The 19,971-nt window shown below is 32.1% G+C and overlaps 1 long non-coding RNA gene across 1 annotated transcript; it reads right to left on the bottom strand.

Annotated features, from left to right (window-relative positions):
• Window positions 1-15,031: 15,031 nt before the first annotated feature.
• Window positions 15,032-19,971, bottom strand: LOC138334277 (uncharacterized). The gene is made up of 4 exons (XR_011210081.1): window positions 19,953-19,971; window positions 17,717-17,864; window positions 16,047-16,184; window positions 15,032-15,179 (listed from the first exon to the last, which is right to left on the bottom strand). It is a non-coding gene; the product is annotated as an uncharacterized lncRNA (long non-coding RNA).

Raw genomic sequence — 19,971 nt, 5'->3', positions numbered from 1 at the left:
AGTTGGTGAAGGAAAGCTGGAGAACACTTAGAAAAAACACCGACTAACTGTCAGTACTTGACAACTACCCCACACAGGATTCGGACTCTCATTCCAGAGATAGAGGCCTGTAGTAATGTCGTGATATCTTAACCAATCGGACACCGCAACCAACACAAATAAAAGAAGAAATATATAAATTGCGCAACACTTATCAATAAAATCTTATTTAGAAACCGTTTCCAAAAATCGAAAATGACTGAAGAGTGTAACCATTTCTAATACATAATATGTAAAATTATGTTCTGCATAGGCGATTATGACATAATATTTTCATTTAATTATTTAACGTTACATATCATATAGTAAACATTTGAGTAGGTTTATTTGCATTTTTGAAAATTTGCCCTAGCCTACTTGGTCAAATCATATGTAGGACCTGTTACCAGATATGCAGGTATGTGGTTTTGTAATTAACTTAACATTGAAATAGAAAACTTGATTTAAATGCAAAATAACGTTATATAAATAAGAAATTTAAAGACATTGAATTTTTCATAAAAAACTTTTAATAGTTTCAAAATTCATCAGCGTGTTATGGGGCGCCATTTCTGACAATAAATCTCATAATAACATGCTCAAGGCGAGTTTTGTTGATATGCGTAAGTAATGTAATCAAGGCACAAAAACACAAGAAAGATCGATTTGCGTAAAAAAAAGTTTAGTTATCTCAATCTAATTTGCGATGCATCATCATTTAGTTTAATTGGATTTATTTTTCCGAGATTAAGGTATAAATAATGAAATCGTCTATCCCTGACGTTAACACTGACTTCCAGAGCGACTCCAAAACGGTAGGTAATACATAGTAAATTTTGATTATATAAGTATAAATGACTTCGTTATCGGTCGATATCATTATTGTTTTATAAGTTGTGGAAACTCCGAACACAGCTTTGAAACCCGTGCAGATATATTTCAATATCAACGGGAGATAAAAGATATAAAAGAAATAGCTTAATATACCAAATAATGCATCACTTATCTCTGTTTAGAATTAAAGGAACTATTCATTCAAGAGTGTATGGAGATTTGCAGATATATATCGAAAACAAAACAGTTCTAATGACAGAGTAGTTGGTATTATTGTTATATGTCAACAAAGCTCACTCGTTGTCCACTATTGGTCGTAGGTCATGTATGGCGAATCTTTGCAAATGACATTGGAGTAAGGCAGGTTTTGTCTTGAACTACTCAAACCGCTCTTACAGTAGTGTGTTAAGATAATAGGTTCATGCTCTTGTGTAAAATAAACAATCCAATCATCTCAATGTCAATGGGTTTTTTTTTATTTTATGTTTCATAAGAAAGTTATTTCTTTTATTTTTATTTTATATTATAGTCAAGCAAAAAAATCTAATATAAAATATAGATATTCATCAGAAATATCCTTTCTGTTTTCTACATGTTATTCTCAAGATTTGCCAATGCATTATTATTGTCACTGTCAAAAGTGTTCTGCTCCGAAACATTATTATTAAATTCAACGTTGCAGTTTGTAGCGGCGGTCTTGGTAGAAACTATAATTAATAGTAAAATGTTTCTCAATGCCTATATAAAAAGTACGTTTACTTTAGACTATTGACAATGTTATGATCATGTATCTACTTTCAGCTGCTTTCCTCATTTACATCTAACTATCCCACAGGAGAAAATGATGCTGAAGGTTATAATTCTGACGGTAACCCTAGTTGTGGTGTCAGCTACAGTACAAACTGTCGTACATGGAAACTCGTTCAATGCTGCAATGTCGGCCGGTAAGTTATACTTTTGTACATCTGTGAATGAAAACTACATGCATGAAACCTTATCTATATAATATGTAAGTCTAATTAACACAAAAATAATAGGAAATAAATAAATGGTATTAATGGTGTAAAGTAAAAAAAAAGTCAAAACATGATACATGACTCGTACTCGTGATAAATATCAAAGTTTCACTTCACTTTCACTTATCATATTTTAGCGCAAACTGTAGTGTGCAACATCCGCTGAAATACGATTAACACGAAAACACGCACGTCTGCAGTATTGCACTTGAGATGTTGAAGGTCTGTTTTACTTTTTACTAAAAACTACAAGAAAAGTCCAGCGAACGAAGGAAGTAAAATACTGTGTATCCGCTTATTTTTGCGGGGATAATATTTTCGCGATATTTCAGAACATTGCTAGATTGTGAGATTTTATACGCAAAATATTAGGACATGGTTGAATGATATATATCCTTGAAGACAGATCGCGAAAATTTAAAACCGATAAAATTGAATATTTTTATTTTTAGATTAAATCGCGAAAATTATCGGCTATAAAGTAACTAAATATATTTTTTTTTTATATATATAGGTCAGAATTTACCCGGAGGTTTCCATGCACCACTAACAGGAATGTCTGGACTCATGCCTTTGAACTGTTACTGTAGTATGGACAACTGGTATGGAAGATAGGGATCAACTTGATTATCCTAGGATGAACACACATTGAAGGGTAAATTACGGGGAAATTAACAAAAAAAAAACCAATTTCAATTTTATCTTCACGTTTCCAGCTACAAAATAACTTAAGGGATATATGATATTATAACAGATCAGAATTCGTATAGATATTGAGAAATAATATATATGTAAATTTCATGATTTAGTAAAATGCTTTTCAAATGTAGTTGTATGCTTGCAGGAAAAACTTTATCGTAAAGGTGTTTGTATTGTATGCAATATTAAATTTTCAAAGAAAAAAGTTTATTTACTCATACGAAACATTTACCTGCTTATTTAATTCACACTTCTAACTGTCAGTATGCATGGTGAATTACAAATTAGTAATATTGCTGACAACAATAAGTTATATCAAAATTGAAATATGTTTATATACACTGAAGCGTGGTTATACAATTTTAGGGATACATTTTCTTAGATACTGTAAAAAAGGGAATTATTTGAGGTGTCGAGATTTTCACAATTGTTGTGCAATCTCCAAATAACATGTGTAAATTTCACGTCTGAATACTTTCATTATAGATACACAGATCAGAGATGTTCACAAGCGAAATTGAATATATTTTCAGTAACATCACCATTTGTTGAAATGATTTATCGCCATTGTCTTTTTTTCTGTTTCAGGTTCTGTTTGAACAATATTGCTCCAGAAGTGAAATTTACCTAGACATGCAAATTCAACAACAACGTCTTCACCCTGACAACTTTGTTTCATCCGAAAAATAAAACATTCGAGCTGATGTGGTTTTATGTTTTTATCTGAGTTAACTGCTTATGATTTACAACAAACATTTTCAATTTGGACTCTAGATAACAGTGTTACCTGTTCATCATCATTGATCGTACATACATATTTATTTTTTTAAGAATTGTGCAAATTCAAATAATCTGCAATGTATGTAGGCAAACAAAATATGTCTGTTTAGGGTTATAATGGCAAAAAAGGTCGGTAGGTCGGGAACATAATGGCCGGAACCGGAGTCTGTTATCAAAATCCCGACTTTTATTTTTTTTATTTTTTTTCATAGAAAAGTAAGGAAAAATATGGTCGTGGGTGGGGGGGATTAGGGTCCGTCAAATAACCCTAAACACACAATTTTTCTCTAATTTAACTGAGTAAGAAATTGCGCAGTTTCATTTACATAATTGACTATATTGCTGAGACAACAAACTTTTTATTTATACTAATTTAAAACATAGAGCTATCCTAAGTCTGTCTGATTGAGGACACTAAAGAGGTTGTAGTCTACAATAAACATCATAAAAATCTTCTTGAGATGCGATCGATTATATCAGTACCATTCTTGCACGTTCAATAATGGGATATGTACACCATATACCATATCGCAGGATCAACAATGCGATCACATGACGATTTATGATAAATTTTAAAGGAAAATACCATATATATGTGTCACTGCATCCTAAATACTTTTAGAAAGTTCACATAACAAAGCATGAAAATAATTTGTAATATACAGTAATAAATTTTCTGACAGATGAAAAAAAATGAAACGATACACAATTACCATGAAATTCAGCTAGTGAAAGAAAATCCAAATCTAAAAAATTTCATTTCTTGATATGAAAAATGAATATATGTTTTAACGACCTTTATTACCCACATTCACACGAGAACTGAGTACCTTTTTCTGCCCTAAGGCTAATATGGCGTTATATGTCATAAGTGAGACAACTCTTGAAATTTTATAGTGGCGTGAAAAGATCTACCACAAGTTTATGCAACGACTGAGTTCAAAGTATATGATGCTAAAATTGTTTTAATATTTTTGTGTCCTAGTTATTTTCATGTTGAAAATACATCAATTCGTGATCAAGAGATCTTACTGACAAACATGCTTCCATTCGAATCAGTGAAGTACCATCTTTCATTCAGTTATCGCGAAGCATTTTCAATTCCAACAAATTTTGATTTCAGAAATATTTTAAAAAGGATCGAATAACAGACATAGCCTATATGGTTAATCTCCCTTAACATTTGATCTCTCGTGAAATATTCTGTATTTGTATATTACAGAGTTATCTGCTCTTTTGGGAACGTATTGATTGTGACGTCATGTGTTTGCGAGTAACGTCACACTTTTCGGCAAAACGACGTGAATTGCGTTCACAAAATAATGACGATCGATAACCGCAAAGGAGCTAACTCTGTAATATGCAAAGACGGAATATGTAACGTGAAAATATGAAGCTCGCAAAAGTAGTGGTTTACCGTAGGATATTATCATAATGTAACTATGTAATTTATAGATAAAAATCGAATCCTTTATAAAATGACGAAACATTTGTAAATAACTTGAATGAATTGAGGTGATAAACGGAATATAACAACCGAAGGAAATGGTGATATTGACGGAGGAAGTGACAAGCTCACTATTTCAAATGATTTACACATAGGTATGACCAATCTAATTAAAATTCGATGTTCATTATCTACTCCGTTCATACGGAGTGTACGGAGTAGATAATGAACATCGAATTTTAATTAGATTGAGGTATGACAGACAATAAAGGATTAGGCTAAAGTTATTACAACTTATCATCACCTTCTCCCAGAATTTATAGATACCTATTATTGACACATGAATAGCATTTCAAGTGCAAATTACAAATTAGCATTCATGTTATTATACTTATTATCTTAAAAGTTATAAATATCAAAATATATGATTTAATATTTAATTATCAATTTCCAACTAATTACCATTGTACTATGAACCTTTCAAAATAAACAAAAGCGTCTTTTTCTTTAAATCAATATTTTAATATAATGTCAGTGATATATATGTTAGTTTTTCTGAAATGTTTTTAAGACATTTTTTCTAATCTTTACATGAAATTATTTTCAAGTAGCGATATTTCTGAACTGGGCAGTGTTGCCAGGTGATTATCTCCATGAGGAAAATCTCATATTCCTTATCGAATACAGGCAACTTTATGCATGTCTTGAAATTAAGTTGTATCCCCAACTTATTATATTTTTAAGAACAATTTAATTTGACATGTTAAATCAGTTCAGAAATAAATAGTTTCATAATGTATTTTTGTGATTGATTTGATTTCGAGTAATTCGTGGGCCATTGGAAATCAAAAATGTCAGATATAGGTACAATAGAACCATTGGATTCTAAAACGTGAATAAAATCGTAGTAAAAATGTATTTAATCATGTGACAGCGAAATAAAGTCGTCACGGAAATGAGTTAGATACATATTGATGTAGACATTTACAATCGTTACTTAAATAGGCATGGTTGACATTCCTTAATATTAAATAATTTTATCCAACACTTCTTAACATGTAAGGCTGTCTCTTTACAATTATATACTAAACACAATAATTTAAATAATTTAAAGCCCCACTACTTTTTCCGAAACTGCTTTTATTTTTTAGTATGATAATGAAAAACGAGTCGATAATTTGGTAGAGTCACAAAATTTATTAATTTACCGTTACTACTACACGTAGTGTCAACTTCTGAACAATTTGATTAAAGTAAGTGACGTGTTAATTTTCATAACGAGAGCCGTCTTATGTTTCCGTCGTCGTCATAAATACCGCGCGGTGATAATCACTGTACCAGACGGCAAAACAGCGAAATGAATCTCCACTGTTATTATATATTTACGGAGGAAATCTTGCATATGTTTGGTGTTGTAAGCTCATCTTTAGCTATCGGTATATATATTTTTCTGCTGTTATTAATGTCTTTAAGAAACCTTTTTGTTTTACTCTGGAAAGGTGGTCGGCTTTTAAAACTATCTATCGCGAAATAAAATCGTTGTAAAATGTTGTAAGGCAAGTAAACGCGAAATTAAGTCGCAAAAATAAGTTAATTAACATAAATATTTAATACTTTGTTGTTAAGTACGGTTTTACTGAATATTTAGTATAAATCGTTTTACAAGAAGGCAATGATATATATATATACATATCACTACACCTAGGGGGTTATAGGAAAATTATGATCTCACAAATTCCCTTTTTGTTTGGAAAGGTTATAAAGTGTCAGTCCCGAGCAAATGGAAATATTTTATCTTTTGCATATTAATTCTTGTTTTATAAGACTACTATTGTCAAACTAAATTTATTTGTTTAACCAGTAAATTTAATTACGTTTATTATAAGTCAAGCAGGAAATACTTTATGTTCGTGCAAAAAGAGCTTAATTTATATTATTCCATTGAATTAACATCCTATTAACAGCCACAAGCATTTAAGGATATGCCAGGTTTGTTTGCGGACGAAGGCCGGGGAACCTGGGAAAAAATACCGACCAGCAACTACCCAACATGAGATTCGAACTCTGAGGTGGAGTACTGGTGGTAGTATGTAGGGACATCTTAACCAATCTGCCACTGCGGCCCTTTTCATGTCTATTGTATAGATTACACCAACATCAGAGCTAGTCATCATCATCAATCATTTTTATATAGTTATATTTATTATACTTCATGCTTTTCGTGTCTTTGTAATGAATTTTAAACATCGATTCATTGGTTAATAACCGACGGTTGGTTTTGTTTTTATCAGTTTATCGTCCTATTAACAGCCAGAATCATTTAAGGATATACCAGGTTTAGTTGGTGAAGGAAAGCTGGAGAACACTTAGAAAAAACACCGACTAACTGTCAGTACTTGACAACTACCCCACACAGGATTCGGACTCTCATTCCAGAGATAGAGGCCGGTAGTAATGTCGTGATATCTTAACCAATCGGACACCGCAACCAACACAAATAAAAGAAGTAATATATAAATTGCGCAACACTTATCAATAAATTCTTATTTAGAAACCGTTTCCAAAAATCGAAAATGACTGAAGAGTGTAACCATTTCTAATACATAATATGTAAAATTATGTTCTGCATAAGCGATTATGACATAATATTTTCATTTAATTATTTAACGTTACATATCATATAGTAAACATTTGAGTAGGTTTATTTGCATTTTTGAAAATTTGCCATAGCCTACTTGGTCAAATCATATGTAGGACAGTTACCAGATATGCAGGTATGTGATTTTGTAATTAACTTAACATTGAAATAGAAAACTTGATTTAAATGCAAAATAACGTTATATAAATAAGAAATTTAAAGACATTGAATTTTTCATAAAAAACTTTTAATAGTTTCAAAATTCATCAGCGTGTTATGGGGCGCCATTTCTGACAATAAATCTCATAATAACATGCTCACGGCGGGTTTTGTTAATATGCGTAAGTAATGTAATCAAGGCACAAAAACACAAGAAAGATCGATTTGCGTAAAAAAAGTTTAGTTATCTCAATCTAATTTGCGATGCATCATCATTTAGTTTAATTGGATTTATTTTTCCGAGATTAAGGTATAAATAAAGAAATCGTCTATCCCTGACGTTAACACTGACTTCCAGAGCGACTCCAAAACGGTAGGTTATACATAGTAAATTTTGATTATATAAGTATAATGACTTCGTTATCGGTCGATATCATTATTGTTTTATAAGTTGTGGAAACTCCGAACACAGATTTGAAACATGTGCAGATATATTTCAATATCAACGGGAGATAAAAGATATAAAAGAAATAGTTTAATATTCCAAATAATGCATCACTTACGTCTGTTTAGAATTAAAGGAACCATCATTCAAGAGTGTATGGAGATTTGCAGATATATATCGAAAACAAAACTGTTCTAATGACAGAGTAGTTGGTATTATTGTTATATGTCAACAAAGCTCACTCGTTGTCCACTATTGGTCGGAGGTAATGACATTGGAGTAAGGCAGGTTTTGTCTTGAACTACTCAAACCGCTCTTACAGTAGTGTGTTAAGATAATAGGTTCATGCTCTTGTGTAAAATAAACAATCCAATCATCTCAATGTCAATGGGTTTTTTTTTATTTTATGTTTCATAAGAAAGTTATTTCTTTTATTTTTATTTTATATTATAGTCAAGCAAAAGAAATCCAATATAAAATGAAGAGATTCATCAGAAATATCCTTTCTGTTTTCTACATGTTATCCTCAAGATTTGCCAATGCATTATTATTGTCACTGTCAAAAGTGTTCTGCTCCGAAACATTATTATTAAATTCAACGTTGCAGTTTGTAGCGGCGGTCTTGGTAGAAACTATAATTAATAGTAAAATGTTTCTCAATGCATATATAAAAAGTACGTTTACTTAAGACTTTTGACAATGTTATGATCATGTATCTACTTTCAGCTGCTTTCCTCATTTACATCTAACTATCCCACAGGAGAAAATGATGCTGAAGGTTATAATTCTGACGGTAACCCTAGTTGTGGTGTCAGCTACAGTACAAACTGTCGTACAAGGAAATTTGTTCCATGCTGCAGTGCCGGAAGGTTAGTCATATATATTTTTACATTTATTTATGAAAACTACCTACCTGAAATGCTTTGTTTGTCTTACATGGAAACTCGTTCAATGCTGCAATGTCGGCCGGTAAGTTATACTTTTGTACATCTGTGAATGAAAACTACATGCATGAAACCTTATCTGTATAATATGTAAGTCTAATGAACACAAAAATAATTGGATATAAATAAATGGTGTTAATGGTGTAAAGTAAAAAAGTCAAAACATGATACATGACTCGTACTCGTGATAAATATCAAAGTTTCACTTCACTTTCACTTATCATATTTTAGCGCAAACTGCAGTGTGCAACATCCGCTGAAATACGATTACCACGAAAACACGCACGTCTGCAGTATTGCACTTGAGATGTTGAAGGTCTGTTTTACTTTTTACTAAAAACTACAAGAAAAGTCCGGCGAACGAAGGAAGTAAAATACTGTGTATCCGCTTATTTTTGCGGGGATAATATTTTCGCGATTTTGCAGAACATTGCTAGATTGTGAGATTTTATCCGCAAAATATTAGGACATGGTTGAATGATATATATCCTTGAAGACAGATCGCGAAAATTTAAAACCGATAAAATTGAATATTTTTATTTTTAGATTAAATCGCGAAAATTATCGGCTATACAGTAACTAAATATATTTTTTTATATATATAGGTCAGAATTTACCCGGAGGTTTCCATGCACCACTAACAGGAATGTCTGGACTCATGCCTTTGAACTGTTACTGTAGTATGGAAAACTGGTATGGAAGATAGGGATCAACTGGATTATCCTAGGATGAACACACATTGAAGGGTAAATTACGGGGAAATTAACAAAAAAAAACAAATTTCAATTTTATCTTCACGTTTCCAGCTACAAAATATCTTAAGGGATATATGATATTATAATAAATATAAATAGTATAAACGTAAATTTTCTATTTTAGTAGAATGCTTATCAAATGTAATGTAGTTGTATGCTTGCAGGAAAAAAACTGTTTGTATGTTAATAAACAATCTATGCAATCTTAAACTAAAAAAAATATATATATTTACTTATACGTAACATTTACCTACTTATTTAATTCACACATTTACTGTCAGTATGCATGGTGAATTACAAATAAGTAATATTGCTGACAACAATAAGTTATATCAAAATTGAAATATGTTTATATACACTGAAGCGTGGTTATACAATTTTAGGGATACATTTCTTAAATACTGTAAAAAAGGGAATTATTTGAGGTGTCATGATTTTCACAATTGTTGTGTAATCTCCACAAAAACATGTGTAAATTTCACGTCTGAATATTTTCATTATAGACATCAGACAGATCAGATGTTCACAAGCGAAATAAAATATATTTTCAGTAACATCAACATTTGTTGAAATGATTTATCGCCATTGTCTTTTTTCTGTTTCAGGTTCTGTTTGAACAAAATTGCTCCAGAAGTTTAATTTACATAGACATGCAATTTCAACAACTATGTCTTCACCCTGACAACTTTGTTTCATCCGAAAAATAAAACATTCGATCTGATGGGGTCTTCTGTTTTTATCTGTGTTAACTGCTTATGATTTACAACAAACATTTTCAATTTGGATCCTAGAAAACAGTATTACCTGTTCATCATCAGTGATCGTACATACATGTTTATTTTTTTAAGAATTGTGCAAATTCAAATAATCTACAATGTATGTAGGCAAACAAAATATATCTGTTTAGGGTTATAATGGCAAAAAAAGGTCTGTAGGTCGTATTTTTTAAGCGTCTTCCGGAGTCTGATATCAAAAATCCCGACTTTTATTTATTTTTTCAAAGAAAAGTAGGGAAAAAATATGGTCGGGGGATTAGGGTCCGTCAAGTAACCCTAAACAGACACAATTTTTCCCTAATTTAATTGAGTAAGAAATTGCGCAGTTTCATTTACAGAATTGACTGTATTGCTGTGACCACAAACTTTTGCTGTATACCAATTTAAAACTTAGAACTACCCTAATTATGTCTGATTGAGGACCCTAAAAAGGTTGTAGTCTATAGTAAACATCTTAAAAATCTATGGGAGATGCGATCGATTATATCAGTATTATTCTTCTACATTCAATAATGGGATATGTACACCATATACCATATCGCAGGATCAATGATGTGATCACATGACTTTTTTTTGATAAGTTAAAGGAAAATACCATTTATAATATGCATCAGTGCATCCTAAATACTGTTAGGAAGTTCACATAACAAAGAATGAACATATTTGTACAGTACCGTAACTAATTTTCTGACAGATGAAAAAAATGAAACGATACACACATACCATGTAATTCGGCTTGTGAAAGAAAAACCAAATCTAAAAAAAATTCCATTTCTTTATATGAAAAATGAATATATGTTTTTAACGACCTTTATTACCCACATTCACACGAGAACTGAGTACCTTTTTCTGCCCTAAGGCTAATATGGCGTTATATGTCATAGGTGAGACAACTCTTGAATCTTTATAGTGGCGTGAAAAGATCTACCACAAGTTTATGCAACGACTGCGTTCAAAGTATATGATGCTAAAATTGTTCTATGCAACGTTTCATACAGTTATCGCGAAGCATTTTCAATTTCAACAAATGTTATTTCAAAAATATTTTAAAAGGGATCGAAAACAGACATAGCCTATATGGGTTATCTACCTTAACATTTGATCTTTCGCGAACTATTCTGTGTTTGCATATTACAGAGTTATCTGCCCTTGCAGGGAGGTATTGATTGTGACGTCATGTGTTTGTGAGCTTAAATAATGACGTAACAATCGATACCTACCCGCAAAAGAAGCTAACTCTGTTATAAGTAAAACGGAATATGTAACGTGAAAATGTGTAGCTCGCAAAAATAGTGGTAAACAATAGGATATTATCTTGGGTCAAAGGTACATATAATTTATCTATCAAAAATCGAATCATTTATAAATTGACGATGCATAAGTAAAAATAACTTGTATTAATTGAGGTAATGTACGGAACATTATATAACCGGTGGAATTGGTTATATTGACGGAGGAAGTGACAATATCTTTATTTCAAATGATTTACAAATATGTATTACAGACAACGAAGGATTAGGCTAAAGATATTTCAACTTATCACCGCCGTTTCCCAGAATTTATAGACACCTTTTTACACATGTATAGCATTACTAGTACAAATTACAAATTAGCATCTGTTTTAAGACAGATTTTCTAATCATTACACGAAATTATCTTTAAATAACGGCATTTCTTAACTGAACAATGTTGTCGAGGATTTGTGATTAATCTCTTATTCCTTATCGAATTCAGACAACTTTATGTATGTCTTGTAATCAAGTTGTATCCCCAACCTATTATATTTTCTATAAGACTTGAATTTGACATGTTAAATCAGTTCAGAAATAAATATTTCCTTAATGTATATTCGAGCACCATTTGATTTCGCGTTATTCGTGGGCTATCGGAAATCGTAAAAGTAAATCGAAAGTGTCAGATATAAGTACATGTACAATAGAAGCGTGAAATAAAATCATCGTGGAAATGAGTTGAATACAGATTGATATAGACAGTTAGGTACAGGCGTTACTAAATAGGCATGGTTGATGTTTCTTCATATTTTATTCTTCACGCCTTAACTTTTAGGCTGTCACTTTAAAAAGATATATATTATACACAATAACTTAAACCTATATATCGTGAAATGAAATCGTAGTAAAAACGTAGTTCACCATATGATCGTGAAATAAAATCGTAGTTAAATGTTGTTCACCATATGATCGTGAAATAGAATTGTAGTAAAATCATACTTTACCATATGATCGTGAAATTAAATTGTAGTGAAAACGTAGTTTACCATATGATCTTGAAATAACATCGTAGTGAAAACGTATTTTACCATATGATCGTGAAATAACATAGTAGTGAAAACGTAGTTAATCATATGATCGCGAAATAAAATAGTCACGGAAATAAGTTCGATACAGATTATTGTAGACAGTTAGATGTTCATAAATAGAATCTTATACTCGTGACTAGTGATATGGAATTTATCAAACGAGTTCAATAATTTGATCTGCTACGAGCCTTTAGACGAGTGACATATCAAACTATTTAACGAGTTTGATAAATTTCATATCACATAGTCACAAGTGTAAGATTATATTTTGACATAACTTTTATTTAAAGGAATTTGAGTAAAGCTTTAAATTTCGTCTTTATATAAAACAGTAGAAATCCGGCTCGGATGTGACGTTTCCGTCTACTGAAACAGTCATGCTACGTCATACAGATATTATGACGTCTTTTTTGTTTGTTTTAGTTTTACGTCCTATTAACAGCCAGGGTCATATAAGGACGTGCCAGGTTTGTTGGTGGAGGAAAGCCGGAGTACCCGGAGAAAAACCACCGGTCAGCGGTCAGTACCTGGCAACTGCCCCACATGGGATTCGAACCCGCATCCCAGAGGTAGAGGGCTTAACCACTCGGCCTCCGCGGCCCCTTTTTTATGACGTCAAAACTACATGTTACGTCATAATAGTGTTAGTACACTTGTGTCAAACGATATTTATGACATGGCGGTCTGATATGGCTGGACGAGCCAGTTATGTGATAATATTTTATTCGTCACCTCTAGACATTTTAGGCTGTCGCTTTACTAATACATATTATACACGATTATTTAAAGGCCAACTACCTTTCCGAAACGATTTTTGATTTTTAAAATGGGAATGTAAAACGAGATTGATAATTTTGTAGAATTGCAACAGCTATTATTAACTTAACGTTAATACTACACTTATATCACCTCCTAAACAATTTAATGAAAATAATAAAATGTTAATTTTTATAACGCGGGTCGTCTTATGTTTCCTCCCGTCGTCCTAAATACCGCGCGGTAGTTGGCTATCACTGCGGCAGACGGTAAAAGCAGCGAAATGACTCTCCATTGTTATCATATATTACGCAGGAAATCTTGCATATGTTTGGTGTTGTAACCTCATCTTAGGTCATCGGTATATATTTTCTGAGGTTATTAATGTTTTTTTAAGAAATCTATATATTTTGCTCCGGAAAGGTAGTGGGCCTTTAAAACTGCATATCGCTAAACATAATCGTTTTTAAATGCCATTAGATATATAAAGTCGAGAAAAGGTTGATCTACAGAAATATAATATTTGTTATGTTTTCTGAAAATTGGTCATTAAAGTGTACTAAAATAAGGTTTATTAGTTGACTTAATGAGTCGGATTACGTTTTCTTATCTACAGTGATCGCTCCGCCTACACGGGACATTCCCTCTGCCCATGCTTGATTTGAGGAAATCTGCGAGTTTTCACAAATTTGAGTTGCGGTGAAGATAAAAACATAAAATTTGAAGAAGAAAAAATGTTATATTGATGACATAATAAAAGGAAAGGGATAGGTGCAATACGGGGGCAATTATGGCCCCAGAATGTATAGAAATTCCAACAATGTCAAATCATAAAAATACAGCTTTCCAAACATCCATAATATCATTTTTTCTCCATTTCTCCGTTCATACTTTTGTGTTTTGTTTGGTCTCATTTAGCTATAGTCTATGTGCTTCCATTCGTTACTTAGTGACATTGACTTTTCCTATAATGATCAAACATCTTCACAATTCGATTTGATCTAATCTTACCATCGATTTGGCAGTCACGGCTGGGCTACTAAAGTCGCCTTTTATCGACAGGTTTGACATGCGAACTAAGTTACAAATCACAAAATGTGTATCTGAGAAAATTTCAAATTTTAATGGAATAGCAGCTATATTGTAGTGATTTTACATACATTCACTCATGAGATGGAGAATAAAAAAAAATCCATGGTTCCATTTGTGTAAATTTTATTATAACGTTTATCGGTACTGTCAGTTGTTTGAATTTAAAATGTATAGCGAAGAAGAGAAATATCAATAAATGAACTGGTAGATAATTTTGCTTTTTGTATCTAGAATTAAATCTAACACCTTCACATAGCAATCTCATTAAAATAAACTTAATTCCGCTCCACTTTGATACCCTCGATATGCTCCAAGTGTTGTAGCGTATCGAAGTGCATCGTAGCGAAGTTGCATAACAAGTCTAATTTTATTGGGATTATAAAACATTGATAATGACTATAACGCTGAGATTATTTTTTTATCATTTTATTTATGGATAATACATCGTTTGAACATGTCCATGTAGCCGTTTTTTCCATGGAGTCAATCTTTATCGAGACCTGTAACAAACAAATTTAAAGAAAAAAATAGAAAACAAAAGAACACTTATTTATGTTCGGAAACACAATAATACTGTATAGATGAAGAAATTATATAATTAATAGGAATACAATTACCTGGTACATGTATTAAGTTCAATGAATTTTAAATTTTAAAACAACTAGACAAATATTGTATGCTTTGAAACACTCCATATAAAATTCCTGCTAACAGACATAACACGCAAAAAATGAATGATAACACTATGAAAAGTAGATGAATAAAAATATACATATAAAAAAAACATTTAGTTTAAAAAGGATTTTTATCGTGTTTATTTAAGTTATAAATCAAACCGATAACGTCTGTGCGGGACTATTGCTTCTATTGGCAATTGAATACAGAGTTATATCCCTTGCGAGAAGGTATCGCTTGTAACGTCATTATTGTATGAGAGCCATTTACGTCGTTTTCTCCGAGAAACATGACGTTACGCTTGCAAACACATGACGTCACAATCAATACCTACCCGTAAGAGCAGATAACCCTGTTATATGCAAATACAAAATAGTTACGATTACCATCGGAAAAATTAATCCCGCACAAACGTCATCGGGTATCACGTGGTACGTGAACTAATCTAATTGATATTTTGTTTTACCACATTAACACTGCAAAGCAAAAGTGTTCAGTTAAAAATCAGTTTTACAATTTTTTTCATTAGTACTGAAAACCAAGTTTTTTCGACAACTTTATTTCGCATTTTCATAACTAACGATTTTCCTGGTAATTTATTTTCGTGGTTTCTTACTGGTATTGAAATACGCGAAATTAAATTGCACGCGGAAATACTCTGGTTTACAGTATCTCATTTATGTGTAGTTTACCCTTTGATGTGTGTTGACTGTCAATCCGTCTGTATATCATTTCTCATCCACTACCGTGGTTACGTAATCCACAGTAACAGTGCAAAGGCATCATGTCTGGATGCCTAGGAGAGTTGAAACTTCCGCTTATGACCTGACCTAATTAGATAGAGTTAGATTGTCCTTGATTACTTATTACAGTAATTAAAAAGCAAAGAAACGAGAAAACTAACATTTATTATTCATTTATGATACAGTTCAGTCCGTCATAACTCGATGACGCCGATTCATTCGAAGCATATTATTTGTCATATTAGTTATGAATTTCCACGAATTAATTGTTAGGATTGTTACACCACTGTACTCTTAAAGAGAATAGCTCTACTAACCATATCACGTGATAAACATTTCAATACATTCCAATATTAATATTCACTTACCTCTCCTACTTAACAAGCCAAAGTGAAGTCTATGAAGTTAATATTTACGCATGCCCCTTTATAGTCAACGGGAGGTGAGTTGCATTTAAATTAGCGTGATCGCAATCACGTATGAATACAAACCCAGTACAGGATCGCACTATTTCTTGTTCACGCTTCGGTAAGATTTTGCGTCATATGATAATCTAAATAATGTTTAATTACTTAATTTACATCTTTACATCTTTATACTTTGTCACATATGACAGATTTGCTTTGAATTGATAATAAACTTAAAAAAAAAACGTTTTCGGTCTTATATTGGTCTCAAGACTCATCCTTAAGCGGCACAGAAAATATTATGCTCGTCAATACTCGTTGTCAATAGGCCTACTGTACGAAGTGTAAACAAAGTTTCCTCGTTGTCGGGATTTCAAAATAACAATAAAGCATTGTTATCATATCCAATTAAATATTATTTGACATCAAAACAGAATGCGTTCAAGCATTGTAACGGTAGTAAACAACAAATTTATCGCTGACCGGGTCTAACTTACAACCGCGGAGCTTTCCTCAAGAATATTTGAGGAATTCTATAGTTACGTCAGTGTGTGTGCACGGTCACTCCTCTCACTAAACTGTACATAACATCTGATTGTCGGAGTACAATTCTGGAAACGTCTAAGCGAACAATAGGTTAAAATTTCATGTACAGGTTTAAAAAAAAACATCATAGGTATCCGAAACAGTATTATCTGCTTGTCCTCCATCTCTGTAATCAAAATAGGCCTACACACACCACACAAACACTTGTCTATCCTCCGTGCAATAAAATGAAAGTTATGACTATGAAGATTTTAGTCTATATCGCGTTCGTAGACCGATACATACATGATAAACATTAAGCAGCTCAACGGTCAGATCATCAATAGGCTATAAGACCCATATCACAGTAACTTTCCTCGGATATGGCGGTTTGTTCCACTTCGGACCGCATCACTACCCTGACAATGCTTGCGATACATACCGGTAGCCGTTCCGCCTCTGTTATTTCATTTTTTATTCGAAATGGACATTACTGATATATGATCAAATTGAAAAAAAGAAGTTATATATGGTAATATAGATACAAGAGCTTTGCGGACAATCTTAATAATGCGCGTTAGCACATTTTGAGATGATAGTTTAATTCTAAAATATACATATAACTAGCTACAATGATAAGGTTTTGTTTACAAATGTTTTTGAAAAAAATAATTTGATATTACATACTAAAGCCTCCGGTCGCCATTGCAGCGTTGAGTGGATTATCTGGTGCGAAGGTGTGAAAGTCGGCTGATACCATAGCCAGAGCAACCATCAGAACTACAATTTTCAGCATCATTTTCCTCTGTACGTTAATGAGATATTTCGGGAAAACCTGAAAATAAATATTACATAGGCAATATTTTTTTCTTCGTGAATTTCACGTGATTTATTTTCACATGATTTTTTACATGAAATCCAAATGAAACTATTCACGTGAAATTCACTTATTTGTCCCGGTTCACGTGCAAAAATATTGCCTAATATCATCATATTCGTTTTATCATTGGATATTACACTTATATTGTAAACCATATTAAAATAACTTTAATTTTAGTTTCATAGGAACCAAAACTATTCTCTAAACTTGTTAAAGATTTGTCTATAGAAAGCAAAAGGAATTTTGTCTTTAGTGGGGCGCATCGGCCGAGTGGTCAAATTTTTCGAAATATTACCACACGGCCGCGAGTCCCGAGTTCGAAACCAACGTGGGGAAGTTGCCAGGTACTAAACGCTGGTTGATGGTTTTTGTACGGGTACTACGTTTTCCTCTGTCATCGAACTTGGCACGTCTTTATTAACCATGGCTGACAAGAGGACGTAAAACTGAGCACACCAAATTAACTTAAGGCCTGTTGGTAAAACTAGACCCTTATCAGAGAAATAATTATACGATTTGTAATTATAGACATACATAACAAAACATTATGCCATACATACCGTCTCGGAATCACTCCTAATGTCTGTGACGTATGTTAGGGAAAATCTTGTTTATTTATATCTTTATACAAATAATTAATCCCGGTTATATAGCAATAATGATAATTGATCGTTGATTAGACCATGGAAATTAAGCAGTTGTTTTTGTTCAGATCCGTTATATTTTTAATTATCTTTTATTTGTCTATTTTGTCCTTCTACAATGTTATGTAATGAAAAAAGAAGACCTTCGAAATTTAGTTCTTTTGTTCAGATTTGTTAAAATTCTACCTGTCGTTTAAGTTTCTATATTAGGCTTCCACATTGATATATGATAAAAATACGAAATAATTAACTCTAACATATATTGCATATAAAATGATGCCATTCAACTAAGTATAATTACATGCTAACATTTTTTTCTTCTTCTTATTTAAGTAATATTATATATCGGTTAAATGTTTCTCATGAATAAAGCAGAAATCATGACCAAAGTTCAAGTTATGTGAGTTCAAAGAAAGAAAGAAAGAAAGAAAGAAAGAAAGAAAGAAAGAAAGAAAGAAAGAAAGAAAGAAAGAAAGACCATATTAAATGAAATATGAAGATGTCTATGGAAAATTTTCAATTATCCCAATGAAAAGAAAAGAGGAGGAAAAGCGACCAACATTTTCAGGCACCTTTACCACTCGTCTGCTACAATAAAACGTGGACTTATGGTGACTCTTAAAAGAAACAGAAATCTTTTTATATTTGATTAAGAGTAATGAATACCTTGTCCCGAAAAGAGGTGTGCTTAATTGCTCAGACATATTGTCTCCAAAAGATATTAAAAGAGCCCTAGAATAGAACTTTTAATCAAGGACTTCTGTCATTTATGTGTCCATGGAGTCTTTACAATACGGTGATATATTGTACAATTTAGCTAATCAGGGTTTTTAATTACTCTAATACGTTTCTGCCATTGTTAATTTAATGATAGTCAATAAATCTTGAAAATCTTAATACGTGAAGATATAATTTAACACTCCATTTTAGCACTATGATGATAAAACATAACAGATTGGTACAAAAAAATACCTAACAATTAGACAACAATGCATCATTAAGAAACTAAACTACGTTTACTGAGTTAATGAATCAAATTAGTTAATGAGATTGTGGTATATCAAATAAGTGTTTCTGTAATATTTGTTTTTAATATAGGAGTGTTTCGTTTGAATAGTCAGATAAATCACTTTTTTATCTTTTGATATCTGATTTATATATCACCCACTTCTTCGTTATATCGTGGCACAGAACGGAAATGAAGGAATGAGTAGACATAATCTTTATCAGCTTGGCTGTCTCTGAAACATGTGTGTGTCAGTCTTCCATCGCATCTCAGAGAAATGAATCAAGTTTATTTCCATTTCTTGGGTAATTAAATCTCGGCCCCACAACCCTAAAATAGTTTATCACACCTTAAAATAGTTTTGTCGCTGAAGGTTTGTGTATAGTATCTCACCATTCTACTATGGTGTACC

This window comes from Argopecten irradians, chromosome 11 (assembly GCF_041381155.1).
Source record: "Argopecten irradians isolate NY chromosome 11, Ai_NY, whole genome shotgun sequence".
Lineage (NCBI taxonomy): Eukaryota > Metazoa > Mollusca > Bivalvia > Pectinida > Pectinidae > Argopecten > Argopecten irradians.
The sequence above is the reverse complement of the archived record's forward strand: the minus strand, read 5'-3'. Positions and strand labels throughout refer to the sequence as shown.